At 40.5% G+C, this 22,004-nt stretch overlaps 1 protein-coding gene across 5 annotated transcripts in view; it reads right to left on the bottom strand.

Annotated features, from left to right (window-relative positions):
- The window catches only part of mid2 (midline 2), a 163,734-nt gene that overhangs the window by 92,897 nt on the left and 48,833 nt on the right, over nucleotides 1–22,004 (bottom strand). Inside the window, exon 2 of one of the 5 annotated variants that reach the window (XM_026142955.1) lies at nucleotides 14,547–14,787. The exons of 2 other annotated variants lie outside the window; for them this stretch is intronic. The gene's annotated coding sequence lies outside the window, so the exon portion shown is untranslated. Of the gene's footprint in view, nucleotides 1–14,313; nucleotides 14,511–14,546; nucleotides 14,991–22,004 lie in introns of those variants that run through there. 2 more of the 5 variants (XM_026142987.1, XM_026142981.1) reach the window with 2 other exon arrangements.

Raw genomic sequence — 22,004 nt, 5'->3', positions numbered from 1 at the left:
TTCTTTTTATTCTTTTCCCCTTTTTTTGGTATAAAAATATTGCGTATTGCACATGTTCCTGGGCATCAGTTTCGACTTTGAAATTCTAGCACCGTGACATCCATAAAACAGAGTCTGAACCCTCAATTATTGAGCACATCAGATCGCATATGAGTGCATGACCATTAAACTGCGTATTTTATCAACATTTAATTCAACTGTTGACTGAATCAGCAGTGTCACTTTATTCCCTGGGACAGAGCTCAGCAGTGTTCCTTATGCTGATGCTAATGTGACTGTGTTTAACGGAGCATGGTGTTATAATTAACACCAAGCTTTAACACACCATCAACAGCCCCATTAAGCTTTAGCTATGTCACTCTGGGGAAACAATGCTGGCTATGATGGGAGTCTCTAAGGGACTCAATTCCTAGCCTCATGGTAAATGCGGCTGCTCTGCAGACAGGCTGGCATACACACACACACACACACACACACACACACACACACACACACACACACACACACACACACACACACACACACACACACACACACACACACACACACACACACAGATGCACGTACACAAACATCCACAAAATCATAAGCACACACAGCCAGAGCTCCACATTTACAAGCACAAACTCTCTCTGTCTTGTTGTCTCTCTTCATCTGCCATTCTTGTTAAGGTGAAGTGTCCCATCTGGAAGGAGAACAGCTTGAGCTAGTGCTTCAACAAAAACACTCATATCACAGGCATACACGCACAGTACCGCACAAACCCAAATAAGCACATGTGCACAAAGGCACAAACCTGTTAGGCACTTATCCTGATCTACTACAGTGCGTGTTGTAGCAAAATCTTTTAGTCTTGCTCAGAGCTTTTATTAATGAAGTGAATGAAAAAGAGAAAAAAGAAAAAATGGATGCAACTGATGACTCATTAATCTGCCTAGAGAGATCATTTGATTTAGTATGTGTTTAAAGGCAGACTGAATTTTTCATCTACATATACGTAAAACCTGTTCCCACGCATTCAGATCCAGCGTTCATGTGGGAGAAGACATAACCTGAAAGAAATGCCCCAAAATAGCAACCACTGACATCACGCTCGCTTTATGTCGCGTCATAATCTGACACTAAAACAACAAAGGAGGCTGTTTATTTAAAAGCGCAGGTTTCACACATCAGTATGGAGAGATGACACTTGTGGAACAAAGATGATTATCCTTGTACAAACAATTTACTGGTAAAAACTAAATTGCTCCCCCGTGAACTGTAGCAGCACAGCTGCAGAGCCAAAACGGGAGCTTAATGGACACTTGATGATGATGGAACGAAGGGGTAATAGATAAAAACAATCACCACACGTAGACCTTTCCCCTAAGGGCAAAAATGCATATCCACTGCAGCGCTTATAAAGACACAAAGGAAAGGCGCGAGCGAGACAGATGCTAGACATCTATCAAACACTTTCTTTGAGAATGAGAGCAGAATGAGAGACAGATGTGGACACCACAGACGAGCGGTCGTTATTATGTTTATAACGACGCTACTTTCTGGTGTCATTCAAATCTAGCAGAGCGTCACCTCCTTGCAAATATGGAGAGAAAACATGCTAATGACAGATGCAATCAAACATATATTATATATATATATATATATATATATATATATATATATATATATATATATATATATATATATATATATATATATATATATATATAAATAAATCATAATAAGATGCTCTTCTAGCTCTCGGTTCCTACTCCAGTGCAAGCTGCTTTCACTGATGCAACTGACACACTGTGACAATCTGCAGTGAATCGCCACTTTTCATTGTCAGATTGACAGTGTTTACAAAACCCGCACACCCCCACACAATCCCCCACCTGCACTCCCGCTACTCTCTGTACTATAAGTGTCCCTTGAATCTATCTATCACCAGAGGCTGTTGATCACAGGCTTATCGCAGCGAAAGGAAGCGGAGCAGAAAAATCACATGGTTGAGGTTTGAGGCTCCAGAGAGCAAGACAGCAGTAAACAACAACACCAGGGGTTCAGCGGTCTTCCTTTTGGAAGGGCTTTAGAAAACACATCGTGAGACACTGGCATGTTTATCCCCGTGGGATGCTGGAGAAAAAAAAAGAAAAAAGAAAAGAAACCCACAACATGTGCATGGCAACAATGCTGTCACATCACAAAAAACTTTCCTAATGATAAGAAATGGTTCTCAAAACCCTTTTGCTAATCGCTTATACTGCTTGGAAAAAGAGTAGGAGGGAGAAAAGTTCAAGCTCACTGCAAAGTGGAGGAGGGTGAATAGTTTGATAAGTTACCCATTTGAATTGCATTAGAAGGCTTAGAGTTATATATTATCGTGTGTGGCTGCTTTGACAGACAGGTGGGTGCCTTCGACACGGCATTCTCGGCATCAGCTCGGCTAATCTGACTCAATGACCTGGACCTTTCACCTGTGTTTGTGGTATTAGTGCCTTTTATGGCATTTTAATGCAGCTAGATGATAAATAATCTTTTTGTCTGTGATTCAGTCCACCCAAGAAAATTATACTTTAGTTTTGGAAGGAAAATGAAGAAGGAAAATAGCTTAAACGTGGCACAACAAGGTGGAAGCTTGATCTCTCTCTCTCTCTGGCTCTGCATAGTGCCTTTCTCACGTCAACAAGGACATTTCATTCATGACTTTTACGGCGTAACCAAATGTCACGCCTGGAGCCAACACGCGTGTTTTTACAGAGAATGACTGGCCTGTTTGTGCGGTGCTAAATCACAAAGCCCCACACACTTTGGCGAGGCTGCACAAATCAGCAGGACGGAAAACAGTAACCCAACATAACACGGCTGTATGACTGCTTTCATTAGTGGCAGTGTTAGCAAACACAACTCTCAGGCCCTTCCCATGGCATTTACCATAATCACCTCAGCTAAGCATTTAAACCAAAACGAAACAGGACTTTGTTTGAGTAGATTCAGTGGAATTCAGTTGCATTAGTGGACTGAAATCCTGACATTTTAGTGGGCAATTAATTTTAACAGGGTTAAAAAATACCCCACGCATAAGACACATGTCACGACCGGTTACTGATGACTTGTGCCAGAAATCAAGAGACTTATTCATTATTTTAGAAAAAGGAAATACGGCAGCTCCAAATGTAAGAGCCCTCAAGTTGACCTGAACACACCAAAACTGTACATATGATTATATAAGTGGGATCAAGCAACACATGCCATGTGCTTCAGTGAGCTTCTTCTTGGGATAATAATAAATATTTAGACCATCAAGTCCAGCCTTCATTTTTATCATGTTTTCATCCCTTCTTCTTCTGACTCTCACTCTTCCGCCCACCTCCACAGGCTCAGTTTTTCCTCTCTCTTCCTCCCTTTCATTCCTGCTTTTTCCTCTCTGCAGCAGACCTCAGGAGCAGGCCGGTTTCATCAAACATGTGATTCCTATTCATAGAATGTAAACAGTAATCCAGCCAAGCTGGTGTTTCCATTTCACATTCAGTACAGTTGAGCAGACGGACTTAAACTTAACCCCCTCACTGCTACAGCTGAGACAGCAACGACTCCAGAACAAAATAAATCTACGTCACTTCTCTGTGGGTCTATCCATCCCGACTGGTAAACGTGTTCAGCAAGGAGCCTACATCCACAAAGTGAATACTACACAGCAATTATTTTAATCTCAAAATTTGGCTCAAATGCAAAACCAATATTTTTTATTTGAATCACTTTTTAATTGCTTATCAAGCACCTGACAGGCCTCAAATTCAGCCAGCACAGGGCACCAGTAAGGGCAGTAGCTCACTGCCAGTTAACTTTTCCCATTCCCAGTTTACCAATGTTAGTCCTTTGTTTGAGGAAAATATGCCTGGGACTCAGAGAAGAGGTTATCACAGTTCACCTCACTAACCCTCAGCGGATCTTGTGGAAACTCATTATTAATACTTTATGGAATAAGTCATAATAGTGCCAGCATTTCAGCATAAATTAAGCCGGTAGCATTGAAAAACGGTGTTTAGCTTAGTTATTAATGTGCTTAATGGCATCCAAATTAAGTTGCAGACATTGGTATAATTTGTCATTAGTAACAGCATATACTAATAGCATGTACTGCAGATATAGAACATTTGTCAACACAGCATGTCTTTGTGTGTAGAAGAGGAAGAAATAGGGCTAAAAGGTGAAAATGCGGTATGTTTTTTAATGCAATTTAACTGTTATTTTTCATTTCCTGTTCTTATACACTTTTATCAAACTATTTTATTATCTTTCTTTAGGATTTGTCATTTGTTCACCTACCTGTAGGACAGAGGAATCGGTAGAGCCTGAAACACGCATCGTTAGATTGTAATGTATGGGGTACTTTGACGGACTAGAATAGTCCCATAATGTTAGGAATAAGACACAGGGATACCACAGCCAAATGTTCTTTGCTGGTGTTGTCACAGTCGGGGAATTTGTCATAGTGCTACTGAAGAAGCTAAAACAAGCTTGCATTTTAATCCAAAACATAATCTTTTCCTAAATCCAATCGGTAAGTTTTTTGACCTAAGCCTAACCAGACACGAGTCCTAGATGGGACACAAACACTTGTATTCTGGAATAAAGTCCATTAGTTTAGGCCACTACTACACCATCTGTCTCCTAACGTGGTGTACTTTGTCAATCAGATGCTACACTGAAGTATCAGTGTTTGACTAGTGTTTGTTTTATCCATGTGGTAAAATGCTGGTTAATGTTGACTGGCCTGGGTGCACATGTTTCAGCAGCACTCATTTTCATTGCCATATTTGTTTTGCTGTCAGCGGTGCTGATGAGGGCTCTATTGTGTGAAGGACATTTACTGATGCAAGACACTGAAAATAAAACAAACAATCAACTCTTGTGAAGTCCAAGCCTGAGCCAGACTTGCTAATTGGTTTAATCAGGTCTCAACACAACACTGGAGCAACCAGGCCCCTGCCTCTCTTCATGCTGCTTCCATTATTCATGTGCATTTGCCCAGGTGAGAACAAACCCAAGGATCAGAAGTTGGCAGAACAGCTTATTAGATATTTAGACGCAGTGGCATGTGGTGAGAGCAAAGACGAAATAGAGAGAGGGAACAGAGATACCACTAACAGTCAACAAAAGCAGAAATATAATAAGTAAGCAGGGTTCAATCCACTCGCAAGTGTTTATGTTGTTAACGACTGACCTTGACAATCAGGCTCATGAGGCAAGAAGCTGGTCTGTCTTATCCTCACTGTGTTATTTAGTTTCAGTACCCTCTTCTCCCCACCTTACTTTAAAAAACAAAAGTTTTAAATTCTGAAATATACTTTCTTCTCATTTTCAAAGCCAGTTCCCTGGAAACACTGCGAAGGGTTCTGTTTTATCTTTTAGGACTTACCAGCAATCCACAATAATGAATATCTTGGAGTGAAACAATGCCCCATACATGCATTCGTGAAACAAAAACGAGTGAATGATTCAGAGGCACACAATGCAGAATCCAAGGAAATCTATTGTTCTTCCAAGTTTGTCTGCTAGAAAGCAAACAAACTTGCCTCCGCTGACACTTGACACCAATTCTTCTTCAATTTTTCTATATTTTTATTTGACTCTGTGCGTGTGTATATATGTGCGCAACAGCACAGTGCCAAGTTAATGGCTAACCTTTTACTGGAATTTTCTATAAATATGGTAATTTACTTCACACCGTGTGAAAAAGCAATCTACGCACCACATAAGCGACACTCTGAGTTTGTGAAAAGAGGATCTTTTATGCTGGAAATTGCATTCTTGGCCCCTGTATACCTATATGAGACTGGAAAAACTGTCAAGAAAACAATAGGCCTCTGTATGAAGATTGACGATATATTTGTGAAAAGTTTTCCCATTGTGAAAACAGCTGACAGCTTAAAGCGCATGCTATTTGTGCTCTAAATGAGAAGGATAAGCGATCCGTAAGGTGCCGGCCACTTTATCAACATCTTGTCAAGCTATACCAGTAAATGATGTTATCCGTGCTGTTGTTATTGATTCTAGTAGTCAGATACCCAGGTCAATAAGTCCTGACAGCTTATATGACAGCTTTTGTTCTTAAGAAATCTCTCTAAGGGGAAAAAAATTATACTAATACGCTGTCCTATTGAACTACAATGGATTTGACTACTTGAAAATCACAGTTGGAGCTGCTCTCCTCTTCAAAGTAGTAATTTTGCAAGATAAAAACCAACATTTTTCAGGAGGAGAATAAACTATACCCTTGCAGCTACAGCTACAGATTCTGGCAGTGTGTCATGATAAGACTGAGATAAAGAAACACAAAGCTCCAAACACAAAATGCCTTTCTGGTGAATGTGTGTGTCCTTGTGGTTATGTGTTGCCACATGTGCATGCAGTTTCCTAAATCTGCTGAGACCAGCAGCTGGTGTTCGGTCTTTCAGGCTGTTTGTGGAGCCTGCAAACAGAAGGAAATACATTTATACGCCTGATTCAAAAGGCAGTACAGATTGAAGACCTGTTGGAGTTATCTCAGCTGAAACATCTGTAACCCCATCACTTACAGACAGAGCAACTAACCTTTTTTTAAGGATCACTCTTTCTTTCTTTCTTTCTTTCTTTCTTTCTTTCTTTCTTTCTTTCTTTCTTTCTTTCTTTCTTTCTTTCTTTCTTTCTTTCTTTCTTTCTTTCTTTCTTTCTTTCTTCCTTCCTCCAGTCTCAGTTAGGTGGATGGAAAAAACAGTGTGAAATGGCAAATAGAATGAAGTGCCACCTTTAATGCGACACTGCACGCTGCACTTTGGAGGGCCCTGTTTTCCCAGATGTGCATAAGCTGCATTTATCTAAATGCAAACGGGAAGTTTTTCATGACAGTTAAACTGAGTTACAGTGAGAACAGACTGCGTGAGTCACTTTAGTTCAAAGTCCGTACATTCCCCCAAAACATAATGCATCCTGGAGGGCCATTTGCCAGTTCTACTGTAGTAGATGGTCTCATTAATAAACCAGGAGGTGTCTGTAAAGTGTTACTAGGATGTTCAGTTATTCATGGTTGCTGGGTGTGAGGGAGAAAGAAATATGAACTACAGAAGTGAACCAAAAAATATGAAAAAAAAAAAAAAAAAAAAAAAACACCCCACAGTGAGGTCAAAAGAAATCAGAACAAAAATAAATCACTCACTCAGAATGAAAACAAAAAGAGCAATAAAGACAGAGAATGGAGAAGGGAGGAGAGGTGGGAGACCTTGCCATGACTGTGACCCCAGGGAGGGGGTTCCTGTCCTCTATCACGCTCTACAAAGTCAGAAGCTTCTATTTATACAGCACTGTAATGTTTGGCATTTCCTTCGAGGGGGAGGTGAATATGAGCCATTGTTTTCCTTGGCTGCCATTCGATTGGCTCAGCATGCTCCATGCATTGAAATGTCAGCAGCTTATAGCTCTATTTGTTTGATTAGCTCTATTTATCACTGATAAGTGATCATTTGTTCATTCTCAAGATGGGAAATCTTATTATTGTTAAGGGTGAAAAGACATGCTGATTGATAGCACAATGAATGAGCCCTGACAGCCGCTTGATAAATTTAGTTTCCTTAATCTCTTGTGAAATATTTATGGGAAGTGTTGTAGGCTGCCAATGTGTATATCACAGCACAACTGTCAAAAGACAGATCTGAGCTCGCTGATTGCAGGAGTACCAACAATGATGTTGCAATGATATGCAACATATAATCATTGCAAACTCACTCGCAGTGCAGAGTAGTCACTCTCAAACTTAAGCAGTCAACTTTGCTCGCAAGAAGGGAAATACTAACACTGGGATTCCGACCTGATCACACAGAAAGAAAACGGATGTTCAGGAATGTGTGACAGCACTCAAATCTCACATTTACCTCCACCTTACCCTTCCTGGTTTTTAATGAAACCTTAGTAAAACTCCTGGCGAGACTAATGGCTCACTAACTATGTAGCCCGACTGATTTATCACTGGTCCGATATTAACGGCCGCCATTAGCTATTTTGTAAGTATCTGCATTTATAATGACAGATAAAAGAAAACGTTAAAAAAAGACATGGAAAAAACACCCTTCAATCTTGCTATGGGTGTTGACATTCAACAGTTTTTCTAACAAAGGGCAACCTGCAACTTCCTCGTTGCTCCTGGAATGCTACAAACAGCGCAATCTGAGCATCCTGGCAGAGCGTAAACAAGGAAATAAATACTGACACGTAAGAAATGCTTTGTGTTTCTCAAAGAAAAAAAAAAGAAGAAGATATGCTGGCTGATACATCAGATTTTTATACTGCCAAATATAGTAATGGTCTTAAAAATTCTACATTGATCAGGCTCTAATACTGTGCAGATTTTGCAAAAATGAGATCTTAAATAGCTTTATTATAAAAATACAAACACATCTGCTGTGCCAGAACACATTTAAAAACATTAGGTCAGACTCTATAAAAGTCTGTACTATCAATTAGAATAAATAGAAATGAGCCTCGTCTTTCCTGTTGGTTGGACTTGCCTGAGCTAAGATGGAGTTAGTGCTCTAAAGCATTCCGAGTAACTAGTTTGTGAAAACAAAACAACATTCCCTCCTCAGTGTGGCCCCACGAGCAGAGCTGACACAAATCAATAGGTATTTTGTTAAACAATAGCTTTGCCGGCATTTTAAAAAAAGCCAGTCCCCAGGGCACTGCAAACCCACACAAAATAATTGGGAAAGTTAACAATAGCCACTGCTATACCAACACGGAACTGAACCTATGGCCAGGACACTTAAAAATCAGTCAAATAAAATTCCCACTTATAATTATGCTGGCTGTATGTTCAGCTGCAGTGAAGTAACTAGCAGTTTGTAAATAAACCCTTCCCTGCAAACAGTGACAGATAATCTCTTGCAGAGGTTCTAAAGAGCATCAATCATTCCTAAAGAAGTCGTTTAAGTAGGAGGGTGTTCCTTAAAAGCACCTGACGGCAGATCACTGTGTATGATAGAATTATGTACGTGTCTATATGTGAGTGCATGAGTCAGTCGTGTTTTTTTCCTCCCTCCTCTAACCCCCTTAACTTTTTGTCTTTGCTCTTTGATCTGTACAGCTACGAACCCTCCCCAGAAACCCCCAAATAACCTCGCGGCTCAAAAATCTTTTTTCACGCCTCCTCCTGTTTACACCTACCTTCTTGATCTTTCTCTTTATAGTTATTCCCTCTCTCCGCCTGCATTTCCATTTCCAATCCCTCTATTTTTATCACAGCGGCATCCGGGCTTGTGCTGCAGAGATTATAGTGTTCATTATTGCAAGCAACACACCTGAGTTAAATGGCCACGAAGTGAAGAGCGCAAGGATTTGTGTTACAAGTTTCCAGAACAATTGGAACAGTTTGAAACAACTTCCAATGCAATGGCACCTGAAACAGTTGCTGTAAAGTTAAGAAAAAAAAATCAAAAGAAAACCAGAAGAACTTTCAAGAACTAGTATCTAGTAACAAATATCTTCCATAATCTACTATAACAGAAAAAAAGACCCAGAAAATCTTCGAAGCATTTTGTTCACATATGACTTTTAACTCCCCCCAGCTCATGTCATTCCCCGGGCAGAAGTCTACACCTTCACAATATCCATAGTTTCTGCTTCCAACAGACAGGAGGTGTGGAACACTTTACCCAATAGACAGGCCTCTTGGGTGGACAGCATGACGTCAGAACTGGGCCCAGATTCTGGATCCTGCTGCCAGCAGGTGAGATCATAGGAAACATCTGTACCAACATAGGCAGCTGACTGTTAACTAGTGTGGATGAAAATTGGCCGCCTCCTCCTCAGCTGTTCTCAGCTGAGCTCTCCTTTTCCAGTTTTGATCTGGTGTTTCTTACACACAGATCAGGTCAACACGACAGGTCACAGTCCCACCCTTGTTTTGTTTAGTCTGCACCACCATGCAACTATATGTAATCTGTAATGTATAAATACAGCACTTGCTTATATCAGAATGTCATTAGTGTTCGTTGAAAAGGTTTGCATTCCTGTTAAGTGACACAGAGACAGAAAAAAATACAAGCATGGACATTGCCAACAGAAAGAGGAATATAAAGACGGGACTTGGCACTTCATGTTACGTACTGCATATAGAATTTGGCACAATACATGTTTACATGTGCGAGCAGCCAGAGGTTTAAGTTCTCTCACCACTCAAGACTTGTTTTGCCCATATTTTCAAGTTTAACTCAAAAGCTCGTAAGCTCAATCTGTTAGCTCTGAGATATTAGTCTGTAAATCATCCACTAAGGCTCGGTTATAGATGAAACGCTTGGAGGTTGGACAAGTCAGTAAAGTATGGGCTGGAGCTCACATAATGATAAGGATGGACAATATATTTGAACTGAAGCTCTGATGGGTTCTTGAATGCAAACTAATTAACATCTATGATGCCTCCCGCCACAGCATATATACTGATGCTTGCCAGACCAGAGTTAACAAAATGAAGACAGTGGAGTGGAGCACTGAACAGCAGCACACAAGCACACAATTCAGCACTTTACAGAAGTGTGCCCAACACTTGTAGCCACAATTTTGTGATTATGTAACCTTCTATATAGTCATTTTTGTTTCAACAGCACAGTGCACTGTTTTAGATTACCAAGGCTTTTTTCCCCGTGCTAGCACTGCAATACAGAAGCTCCTCTGCCTGTGTTAAGATATAACGTTAACAAAACTATAGTAGAGCACATAGATGGCGCCGCAGGACTTTCATGCTAGCACAAGAATAAAACGGCATTTTGGCCGGGAGAAGAAAGTTAAGCAATGTGGTGCCATGCATGAGTACTCTTTGCTGATCTACATGCAGAGCAAATATATCTGGGAGACAAGCTATGCCTCCCTTGGCAGGGACCTTCATTGCACTGAGTGCACTGAAGAGATCAAAGGAGTCTGGAGACAAAGACAGGAGGCAATCTGTCACACCATACATCCATCCATGCGATGTAGGTCTCAACTCCAAGATTTATTCCGCAGATCAATACTATATCACACAGAAACTATTTTCTTTAATGAATGATCCGCAGTCAGACTTGGCAATCTTTTAGTCTCACTCGGTCCCTCTACTCTTTACAACTAATTACCACCACCTTCACATATGCATGGTTAATTTCAATCCCCATCGCCCTCACTGTAGCTACAACTACACAAGTGAGTAATTTTTCCACAAGATTTATCTGGCCTTTGACCAATATGAATAATGTGAAGAAACTGAACAGCTGTACAGTGGGAGAGAGGCAAAGAAAGAACTAGAAATTCTTTGCAACACACATCTTTTTTTGTTATCATTTGATATACAATGATCAACAGCATGCTTCTCTTCTAAAACAATGGGCAGCAGGCCCTGCTAGTTTTGACACTTTCCATTTAACATAGGTGCTTGTTGCAGATTCCTGTGGTTTTGTTAATGGCACCCTGAAGTGCATTTGATGCTGTGATTATGCTTACTTCAGTGCTACCAACCCATCACTTTTGCACCCATCACAAAAGCATATCCTCTAGGGTGTTATTACTAGTGCAAAATGAACACGCAAAAAGACCTTTAAAAAATCGTAAAGCAATAACTGAAATATATAGCAGGCTATTTAAACCTAAACCTTGTCTGCCTCTACATTAGCCCCAACATTTGTCAATACAAAACTGTTTTCTCAGCTCATTTACTGCGCATATGTGCAAAAACAACACAGCTGAAGGTAGAAACTCAGGAGCACACAGTTTATTAAGCGGGCCATGTCTGCTCGCTAAGATGATTCATTTGAACTGTTTTAGAGAATTAGAGGAATTGCTGTGTTCTAGATTTGTTGCAGAAAGCTGGAACGCTGAAGGGAACAAGAGAGCAGAGGGGATTTTAAAACATCCCAAGTTCAGATGCATGGCTTCACTCCGTATATCCCTCGACTGCACAAAGCTGGCCACCTCTGTGCAGACGCACAAAATGGTACAAGCTACCACTTACTGTCTGTCATGTAGTTCAGATGAAGTTATGTGCTTTAAGGTATATTACTGGCAGCTATACCAACTTCAGATTAACAGGTGGGCTAATTCAAAATCTGATCAAGGTGATCGGGGCTTGACATGCAACTGCTGCAATCTCGAAAATCAAAGGAGACCTAACAGGGCTCATTCTAAACTGATGAACACAAATCTGGTCTCCAATGATTTTTACAGCTTTAGTGACTTTAAAGAAATACCATATAACTCACAAATCACTTGAAATGAAATGAAAAAATGGCCAGAGGACAATCAGAAGTATTTTAGAAATTCAGCACATTAGGAAGTAAGAACAAAGAGAAACACGTCTACTGCTTTATTCTTATATTAAGTGAACTAACCCTCAGCATTGCAGGGGAGGCTCTGGTACCAATATTGTCCATATTTTTTGGCAGCAGCAATGTCGAGCTTTTTCAAATCCAAGACATGACCGTTACACGACCTAATCCATTAAACCTTGTTGAATGAATCACGCTTGCTGCATCTCCCTTGATCCATTAAATTTAATCTTACAACATGCATCACTGGACAACAAGGCTTCTTTAAATCTACCACCTTTCTTTTAATTCTTTTGGCTGCCCACAGTGAATAGACAGAAATGTATACACAACAGCCTAAGCAAAAGAAGCTGATAGAAAGTAAAGCAGGCATAACAGTGAGCTTTGTGATGTAGGTTCCCGTACCGACAGGGAACAACACCCACTTTTTCCTCTGAGATAGAAAGAGTTAGAAGGGGAGAGAAATAATAAGAAGGGAAGGGAGGAAGGAAGAGGGGGAGGGTGATAAAGTGAGAAACAGGAAAACAATCCTAAAGATAGAAAATCAGTCAGGAAAGTGAACACATGGCATTTGAGAGTGTAACTAGCAGCCAGGAGCATTAACTGCATTCTTGTCTGTTTGAGATGGAAGCGTACATGAGTATGCTGATGTGTAATCAGTCTGATGAGCCATGTTGTCTAATGGCAGGAGACAGTCAGCGCCAAGGGTTTAAGAGAAAAAAAAAAGAACTGGGAAAACTTCTGCTAGAGGAATTGCAAAAGCCTGATTGGGTTTCAGCTTTTAGTCCACCCTATTGTGGTTTTGCTTCACGCAAACTGGTGGCATAGGCACAGAGAGGGTGAGTGGAGAGGCAGTGAGTAGCAATCTGGAAAGCAGGATTTGAGATTTAGCACGGAGGGACTGATTCGAGTAAAGGTTGAAGAAAAACAACGCAAACTACTACAGAGGTATGACCTGACAGGCACCTATCACATAACAGTAGTTACTTGTTAGTGCTGCAAAACACTTCAGCAGCCTAACAAGAAGCACATTTCCTCATGCTGTCAGCTGAGCTCAGCAGGATTTTTAGAAGTCCAGGATAATGTTTGGCATTCAGCACTGCGTGAGATGAACGATATGTAGCGACACTTAAACACAATGTTGTCTGTGTATTTCATCCCAGTTTGTTGGGCTGTTAATTTTGGGGCACAAGTTCCCTTCAGTGCTACGGTGGCAGAGATTGGATTTAGCTAAAATGAAAAAGTAAAGGCTTAATTTGTGTAAGTGTAGCACACATATTGCTATCAAAGTATAGAGATTTAAAAAAGAAAAGAAATTCTATTAATGTTAAAAATGTTCTCTTAGCGAGAGTGCTACAAAAATGGCATTTAAAATAGGGGAAAAACTTATTTCAATCGGGTTCATTACTGGTTACCAGAGAGTTCCACAAAATTTTCAAAACAAATCAGGTTGATGTTTCTCGCTTGGATGAATCTCTATTGCTCTGAAAAGCACGAGGATGCAATAAGGACCCCTTGTTTATAGTCTATCATTCACCCCGGGACAAGATAAACTGCAAAAATCTCGAGCGTCTGTGTTTCATGGATACACTACAGCTCGCGAAATGAGCCTATAAAACCCTTTAAATAAACATAACCATAATACAAGACTCTCTGAAGCTGAATCACTCTAATAAACAGTATGCCATCATATGCGCAGCAGGGGTATCCAAACTAAAGCTCGGTTATCTTAAGCTCTGATGGGAGTTAGAGGCACTTTGGAGCACACTACGTAAATGCTTTATTTACCCATCTTTCCCCCTAAATTACCCTCGTAAGCAAAAAATGCCGTTTTAATCTAATGTTAGACCACCAATGAGTGCATACACTGCTGTTGCCTTAACTTGCCACATACACAAATCTGCACGTACAGTATATTATCAGATGGGGACACACGGACGTGGAAGCTTCTGAGAAAACCTGTCCCAGCACTAATGTCTAAGTTTGAGCATTATTACCAGCAGCCTACCTCAGACATGTTCGTGCGCGTATGGCTCGGTTCCATTCAAGAGAAAGCTTACACAAACGCGTAAAGAAAAATCCCATAGATGGCTGGGAAAAGCACCACCGGTTCCCGTTTCTATTTCCGGGCGCTTCTTTCTCCCCCGGCTTGTCTGAGCGTTCCCACAAACCTGAACCCCCACACAGATAGACCGAGTCAGACACCTCTGAGCGCGGAGGGGAGGGGTTTCAGACACCTACCAGCTTTACATGCCCACTTCTCTTTTCTTCTGTCATCTTGAGAGAAGCCCCGAAACGAAAGAAACACAGAAGGGTGGACAGGGAGGGGATGAGCCGAGCCGGGGTATTGAAGAGTACTCCTTCACGTCTGTTCCACAAAGCGCACAGCGCGGCGCAAAGCAAAAACACCAGTCCGGTGCCGTTCAGTCAGTGGGCTGCACCGCTCCGCTGGCGAGAGCTCCCAGGCAATTGGAATATTCAACTTTGGAAAAATGAGAGAGGGAAAGAGAGCGAGACAGAGAGAGAGGGAGAAAGAGAGATGGGAGGGAGGCAGACAATCACAGGAAAGCGGCTCCTCCTACTCGAACAATACAAAAAGCGAAAGGCAGCAGATAGAGGCTTCAGTGCGTTAAGCTGAACAGCTCTGGGCACCAGTAGTAACACGTCTAATAACTAACTGAGTGTGCGCTCCAACGGCAGACCACGCGTCACAGTTTTACACATTTTATTGGATAATCAGATCAAAGCTCGAGTGGGCAACAAACTGTCGATTCAAGAAGCAAACTTACCTGACCAGTAACAGTGGGTCATACATTCAGATCATACACGGGTAATGCACAAATGATGGCATTTTTATTTCCAGCCTGCACGACAACTGAATTAATGCCCACAATCGCGCTTCATTTTTTTTTTATATATTCTTGAAAATGATGCAACACTGAGTAATAAAAGCAGACCCCAGATATTAAATATCGCGCATCCTTCATTGTTATCAATAAGTAGCGCCAAGTTCGACTGCAAAAAGGCCCAAAGGCAGCAATTAGAATATTCATAGATTTCAAGTTGAGCAAAAGTGGTTCGCGAAAATGGATGTATCACACATTAATTTCCTGGATTAATTACAAGATTGTGTGTGTGTGTGTGTGATTGTGTGTGTGTGTGTGTGTGTGTGTGTGGGGGGGGGGGGGGGGTGTTTGTGAGGCCATCCCAAGAAAAGCCAGTGTTATAACGTGAGTAATACTCCTGCATCATGGTGTGTGTTTCGTGCTTAATTGCATATATCCCATATTGTTATTGCAGCATTGCTTTCGTATTTCTACATCAACCACAAGGGAGAAGCACATGCCAAAAATATGCCAGACTATTGCTCTAACTTTGTTCCAAAGAGGTGGGTGTGCTGTCTGTGCCTGCAGGTGTGTGTTGTGCTGCTTTGATGTGTGTGTCTGTGGGCTTGGAAACAATGCAGAGGTTAAGAGGTTCTGCAGACCTTTCCAGCAGGCTGCTCTCTCCTATGTGGTTGCTTCCCTCTGCCAGCTATGTCCTCCACCTGTCTGACCTAATACTGCTTGTAATACCATTTCTTTCCTGTGTGCTGCTCTCTGCATTGTGTCCACACACACTGAGGTTGCCCTATAATGACAGGCACAGGCGAAAACAGAATAATGTAATACTGATGTAAATGTTATTCGGTGCTTTAAAAAAGAGAACGCGAGAGAGAGAGACACTACACGCAAAGGATGCAGTGCTTTGAAAAGTTATTTCTACCACTGCAACTGTTTCTCATCTGATTAATGATTAAGACAATACCAACTTTTTTCCCCCAACTGTTATCAAAGGAAGCATGAAGCTAAGTAAGAAGCAACTAAGATTCAAGTCTTACAGTCAGATTTCTGAAATAGGAAAAAACATGTAACAGCTGTCTTCCAGATTAACAGTACAGGGAAAAATCTGTAGCTTTACACAGCAGGAAGGCTGCTTTTGGTAAACAGTATCAGACAAGGTGTGGCCTGACAAGCAGGTGTGTTCTCTGACTGTCAACAAGTGATACCACAATGTGTGTAAGAGCAGGTTTGCTACCCGTCTGTCTACATTAACTATATCTACAAACACAGATGTCCAGCCTTTTCTTGTCTTAATAACAGCTTGCCCCAAAGCCTGTCCTTGTGTCCGCGTCTGGCCAGCGAGTGTCATTCAGCTCATGTGCTCTGCACTATAAGCCAGAGTCTATCCGTCTATCTTGGCTTGATTTTCAACAAGATACTGGATTGTCACAGTGGTGTCAAGGTCCAGGACTAGTCAATGCATATGTATTACTCATATTCATAATACTCCCTCCTGCTGTGTAGTTAAACACCGCCTTTCTGACACAGAATTTGACCGTAATACACAAGCGAGTCCACTTAAAGAAAGCTTTTTTCTGCATGCGGCCATATTTAGAGCATAGGATTGTCACCACGGATCAGATCTGGTTATAGTTTCTGTACAGTCTGTCAGATGATATCAGTCATAGGCCTGTTCTTGCTATAAGGACTGTAAGGTTGATATGAGGTCACTGATGCACACATGCCAACCTGAACCTCCCAACCGTCCCCACCCCTACTCCAACAGACACCTGCGCTTCTGGGGAAAAGATTCTATTTACTTTTATAAATGTGATTATTGCATAATTCCTTTTCACCCTTATCTAAATCCCCTGTATGGGTATATTTGAAATTCATTTTAAAAAAGAAAAAAAAAAAAACCTCTTTCTTGAGCACGTGGTTAGAGACAGCTACAAGTGAATATTAGTTTAATTCCCAGCAGAGGTATTTTGGATTTTAATAGGTCCTTTACCCTTTGAGCCTGACAGAATAGTTGGCTGATTGACTGCACAGACTAAGCCTGGATCCAGCCCCAGGCACCCGTCAGTGCTGTCTTTGCTCACTGACCACGTAGACATCTAAATTTTGTGAGAGTGGCAGTCATCTGCACAGAAGGCAGCTTTAGCACTGAGTACTCTAAATGAACTCAGCAATTTGTGGGCTGGAAAGCACTAATGTACAGTTACTTAGAGTGTGTGTAAAGTTATTAATATTTTGTTACAAGCCATTCTCTTGTTTTTCCATGAGCCACTGAGCCTCACTTGCTATTATACCACACTCCCATGTGATTACGGAAACTGTATCAGCAAATATACAACCCCTAGTCCTTCACCAAATATAGATAGCTTGAGGTTGCTATTGCAGTCAGAACACATTTTCTTTGGTGCTTATTGTTGCACCTTTATGATTAGAAGTTTATAGTACATAGTCACATTTGGTCTCCCATGTGCTGCAGCCACCTCTATAACTGCTATGAATGGCATTCCATCGGGGCAAGCAAGGCAGCAGTACTTTCCTTGTGAAATTTAAAAACGGACATCATTTAAAACCAACCAAAGTGAAAGAGATTTGTTGCCTTACATCTCAAATAAATGTTTCTTCCCTAAAGCATTTCATGTTGTCTGTTTGCATCCATCCTTTAAATTACTTCCATCTTGTGGCCACAGTTATTGCCTCCTGAAGTTAGCTTGACTCCGAGCCATTAGACTTTATAGTTTTTGTCATTTTTATGGATGTGTCTGTGCCCCATTAACAAAAGCTGGAACTTTTCTAGTTGAGAGGCAAAATATTTATGTTTATCCTTAGCTGTTTGCATGCAAAATGTGGATGGTTTTAGGCAGAAGACTGACAGGTCACCAGCATACTAGACAAGTTGTCTCTGGCTCTGCTTTCACTGCTATAATCGGTGCATCATTGCACAAAACAGTAGCAAGTAAATCACTGAACTATACTGTGATTAATCAAGAAGTAAGTTTTTCTTACTATCCACATTGGCTAACATGAGTGATGTAGAAGAAATTGTCCCATGAAGAAACATTTAATAACCCCTTTAGCACATTAGCAATAAAAGCCTTAAATGGAGAGAGCAATCATCAACTTTTACCATGTCTGGTTTAATAAAAAAGTTGAACAGACAAGTGCAGGTTCTGCCATCATCAGATTGGCATCTATGAAAAATAACTTGTTGACTGAATTACCAGTTGTTTTGATAAAATGCCGTAAGTTTTCATTCGTATTTTTAGTCCCCCTGTAAAGAGTGAACCTGCCAGGAACGTGTGTGCAGTAAGGTGAATGTGTCCGGGGAGAGTGCTACAAGATGCAGAGAGGGTGTCAGCATATAGGAATACAAGACATCTGGTTCAGTTTATCTCTTTGATGCATGGTCTCTGCTTGCCTTTATGTAAAAATCACTAGATGCTACTGACTGCTATTCATATAACAGCCCCACCTCCACCTACCATCCACATGTGGGTTCTGAGTTTACTTACAGATAGGAGGGAAGTTATTGATAACTTTACTGGATATGATTCTGAAATAAAATAGTAAAATGAAAATGACTCAAATACTAGAAATGAATGGCGATGTGGAGCACCTATGGCTATAGTCCTTATTGCAGTGGCCCGGGTGCCTTCAACCAACCCCCATCTCTCCCCATTTTCCTGGCTGCTTTACAATATCCTATCTAAAAAAAAAGGCCCAAATGCCTCATAAATATATTAAATACCAAGTACTTGAATGGAAAAAAAACTTAAATAAAGCAGTGTTTAATTTGAATAGAGCGGATTTTCTCAGAAAATGAAAATTTGTATGAAAAACAAAGTGCCAGTGACAGAATAAGGGCAGGCTAGATGACTGAGGCTGCCTTGGACAGTAAACACACCAACCACTGGAGACTTGGCCTCACTATTGTGCTGCCCTGGCCCATGCATGGGACTTATTGCATATCAAGTTACCATCAGCAGTAGAATTTAACAATGCCTGTGGTGTGTGCGCGTGTGTCTATGTGGGTGTATTGGTGTGTGTGTATGCATGTGCATCAGTTACATGCACACACTTCGAAGTGCACACTTGCATGACAAATCAGCAACACCCTCAAACAGTGTGTGTCCAGAGGAAATGCATCAGCTCTTCTCTTCCTTTCTCTTCCTTTTTCCACTCCCAGCACCACAGCTCATCAGGGACTTATTGTACAGCACCAGCCTGTCTGTGTACTGCAGCAACATGAAGTGATCAGGAGAAACACTCACTCACAGAGACATAAAAACCTTTGTTCCCTTCAAAACATAGGAATCTTTGTCCCAGTGCAGACAACTCTAGAGAGTGATGCAGTGTTATTAGCATTCTGTGCCCACATGAATTTCTTTCTGTTGGGGGTGTATAAATATACACACTGCGCAGTAGCCATAGCAGTTATTGAATTGTAATCATTACTTGGTTGATTACAATTCCCCACTCTAAGCCTAGTGAGGTATAGTATAGTACTGTGAATATTTTCAGGAAATTCTCTTTCACTTGACAACAAATGCATCAGTTCTCTTGCAATACTATGGCAACACTAACCTCATAACTCGAGTTAAAAATGGTTTCTTCTGGGCATCCTATTGCCAACTTAAAAATCAGACCAGCATAAACAGATCAATAAATACTCAGAGGGTGTAAACAAATCAGTTGCTGGGTGTAGAATTGCGCCATCAGCTTTCCATTAGTCACGCCATCTCATATCTGATACTTTTTACTAATAGAGGCAGGCTGAAAATATTCAGTCTTCACCTTCACAGAGCTATCGCCAAGGATGCTGTTTTTCCTTAAGAAATGTAAAAACCTTTCAATCAGAGAGTTGGAGTTGTTTTGGGTTTCAAATGTCAGCACTTTATATTTGTGGAGGAGAGAGCATGAACCTCCCAGTTAAACACTGTATATAATTCTTCTGGTGATTTAGCCAAATGTTAATGGATATTGTTTACTGCCTCTACAAGTGCTGCCAAATCACATCCATTGAAAGTAGATATGCTGACTTAACGTAATTACGTTCCAGGAGCACTACCTCCTTTCATTTGATGTAAATATTGCAGATTTCACCCGTCTGAACTACAGCTGGTATGAGCAGACTAGATGTGAGCTAGCTGTGTAAAGTAAAATGAAAGCATACTGACCACTCACTAAAATATAATGCTGTGTCGCTTGAATTACAGCAGCTGTGTGTACATGTGTGTCTTTAGCCTCTGGCTCCACACCAAGACAATTTGGAGCGGAATACAGGCTGTTCCTGGACAGACAGCAAACTTAGGAGTGAATACGACTTTCTTGCAAACAACATAGATTGAGTGAAAGCAAACTAGCACATTCTTGACACGCTCTTTTAGTCGAGCATTAGCCCATTAGTGATTCACATGATACGCAATTCATCTTCAGTTGATGAAATCAAAGAGATACTGCTGAGTAGAAAAAAAAGTAGTGTTTACTGTATAAAATTTGCAATGACACTAAATAGGCCTTTTATTTTAAATAGTTAAATAGTTGGTTATGGCCACTTACAACTATTTGTTATAATTATAGTGCTTAACTAGCTGTAGCTGAGTTTTTGGACTCCAATGCATAACCATTTGAGCTAAAAGTAAAACATTTCTGATTGAGAAAGACTGTAGCATGGAATAAAAAGCCCATATATACATTATAGGAGGTGACTGAACTAAAAAAGCCCTCTTTCTGTGTGAAATGAACATTAAAGCCAAAAGCAAGGAGTTTTACTGCCATTAATTGTCCACTATATTTAACAAAAATAGTAGTTAAGTTAAAGCTAAAAATAGAAAAAAACTACATTAAAAAAAATATAATGTTAATCACAGTACCCGACAACTATCTTTTTGTAAGCCGTAGCAGGGTTTTATGACTGCACTGCTAACACTTAGCCAATTTCATCTGACGGGTTTCATATTAATATGGCTGTCTGAGACCTTTAAAGAGAATCCCGAGTCAAATCCAGCTTTAAAAATATGTTTCCCTAATGTCACATTGGTGTTCTTTGCTTGAGTAGCTGCTCAGTTCGGGAACATGCACCTCGTTGGCAGCTGTCAGAAACTGTAGGATCAAGGAAGCTGCTGTATTTTAATCTAATGATGCAACAAGTTGTTTTGGTTTAACATTATACTAGTAACGTGTTATTAGTACACTGTATCACAGTGATCCAAGTTTTTTTCCCCCCTACAGAAGACGACTTGTTCATGTTTGTTGTCATTAATGTCAAACAGAGTGCAACACAGATGCAGAAGGCATTAGCTCTTTGCTGTTAGTGGGTCCCAAATTCCCCTTTTTATATTACTCGGGTGCTGATGTCTGTCGCAGAGCCATCAATATTATGCATTTTACTTTGTGGTGACCTAGTGGAGCATAGAAAAGACTTGACAAACAAGGGAGAAAGTAAGATGTGAGATTTTTATGAGTATAATACCGGATTATTTCACACCAAACATTACTGTATTATTGCCTGCATTTTTCTTCCATTTGAAATAAAAAGTCCTCTCAGATTAATAAAAATTATTTATAGTTTTAAAATGTGAATTTATGATTTGGTCTTTTCAGTTGCTCATACTTTAGTTAAGCGTCTGTACTTAGAAACATTATACATTTAGGCATTTATATTTATATTTATAAAGGCCCAGTCAATTTAAAAGAAAAAAATGTTTTTTTGTTTTGTTTTTGAGGCATTTTCATTACATGTCCCTACATGTCTCATAACAAATCTTTAAAGAATGCCAAACTGAAGCATTTCGTAACTTTTATCAGTAACATATCTCATCAGATATGTTAAAAAAAAAAAAAAAGTATGCCACGTCTCCTG

This window comes from Astatotilapia calliptera, chromosome 2, assembly GCF_900246225.1.
Source record: "Astatotilapia calliptera chromosome 2, fAstCal1.2, whole genome shotgun sequence".
Classification (NCBI taxonomy): Eukaryota; Metazoa; Chordata; class Actinopteri; order Cichliformes; family Cichlidae; genus Astatotilapia; species Astatotilapia calliptera.
This window is presented reverse-complemented; position numbering and strand designations above follow the sequence as displayed.